The sequence below is a fragment of the Takifugu flavidus genome, chromosome 2 (assembly GCF_003711565.1).
Source record: "Takifugu flavidus isolate HTHZ2018 chromosome 2, ASM371156v2, whole genome shotgun sequence".
In the NCBI taxonomy this organism is placed as follows: domain Eukaryota; kingdom Metazoa; phylum Chordata; class Actinopteri; order Tetraodontiformes; family Tetraodontidae; genus Takifugu; species Takifugu flavidus.
This window is the reverse complement of record NC_079521.1, coordinates 7,211,585-7,213,421: the sequence shown is the minus strand read 5'-3', so window position 1 is coordinate 7,213,421 and position 1,837 is coordinate 7,211,585.

Below are 1,837 nucleotides of genomic sequence, written 5' to 3'. Positions count from 1 at the left end.
ATTCTGTGTTCGGACTTAATTTTAATAAGGTGGCAGATAAGGAGGCAAAAGCAGCCCCGTGAAAGGCAGATCGCGTCTCTTTGCAGCACATTTATTCACTGTTTGATTCATGAGAGGGAAGCGGGAAATTGAAAAGAATGAAAGAACACGATTTTCTTCCAGAAATAATACATTTAGTGCTGAATCGACATGATTTACAACAGAGTAAAAATACCCAGACTGAATATTAGTTTAAATTCCACATAAATGCTTCTATAATTGAATCGGCCCACTCGGCACGGATGAAAACAGGCCTGTCTGGAAGGTTGCTCTGCCAATACAGAAGATATTTGACTTTTATAAAAGTGTGTCTGTTTGAAACCTATTGAACTGATACTAATATCTAGTAATATTTCCATCAGGTCAATATCATCAGGTGACTTAAATTACCGTAAAGGCTAACAGGGTTATTGTTTTGCATTTTGCTGATCTGACCCGAATGAATGTCTAATTCTGCATTTTCTCTGTGTAAACTCTATAGTCAACCTCTTACATTTAACTCTGCCCCACTCCTGCTCATACTTATTGTTTGTTTCCAGCAACTGCAGCCTCTTGTAAGTCAAATTGATTGAGTCGTCCTTGAACATCTGTTGCTCAGCTGAGCCTCAAAGGTAATCCTGCTAATGGCCCTCTAAGCTCTCCACATAAACACACACATAAATAAAAATGTTTCCAAAGAGATTTGGTCATTGACTCACTGCTAATCAATTCTGCAGCCGCATCTGTTGATGAAGCTTTGCGAGGTATGGAGCAAGATATATGTAGCGATCAATGCTTGGCACTGCGCGGGCCTGGTGGTGACTGACAGTCATAGCTCCGCGGGGAGACAACATTTACACACAGATGGAGAGGTTGCAGCGGATGTCTTGGCAGAAGGCTGCTGCGTGCAGACACACACACACACACACACACACACACACGCCGTTAACACTGACCAAGAGAATGTTGTCCATCAGTGACACGAGAGCGGAAATTATGGGCTCTCGTGACTCCGTTTTCATAAAGTGAAGGAGTGCTTTCATAATCTGAGCTGCTCACGCTGGCACAGACCAGACCGATGTGGCTGCAGCAGGATGGATGCCACTTCAGGAAAGCCAAAGCGTCGACATTTTATTCAAATAAAGAGACAATCGGCCTTTTAGATGGAGGCTGTGGGTCCATATTTAGAGTCTGGGGGCATTTCTGCTCTGCTTCCATGTTGTGATGATCATCTACAGATAATCCACTGGTATAGCCTGGTCAGGCTTGGCACAACCTTTAAAGAGATTATACCCCCCCACCCCCACCCCCACCCCCACACACACGCACACGCACACGCACGCACACACACACGGAGGCCAAACATTTTGCATGACTGCCAGTCCATTCAAACCATGATATTATTGCTAAGAATGATCATCCTTCATTACTTTCTCCCAACTCTTGTCATGTGTGAACAACACACTAAAAAACACAAAAGAAATACCTGCAGCTTGAAGAACACAGATGTTCGGGGAAAGGAGGAAAAAAAAAACTTTCAACAGCTGAGCTTACAAACCAAAATGACTATCTGCGTGTGACGGGCCAGACTGAGCTTTTTTGGATCACTGCTGAGCAATATTCATAAATTTAATTTCCAATCTGCTCTCCTTTTATTAGTTTGGGTGTTATTAAATGAGATTGCTTCATCTTATTATAATATATCTCCAGGAAGTGTGAATGTGGCTAGGAGCTGATATTCAAATTCAATAACATGGCCTGTACTTAGTGCATGGCACTAATAAATGCCAACGTATGATGCATATGAAGATGGGGCTCA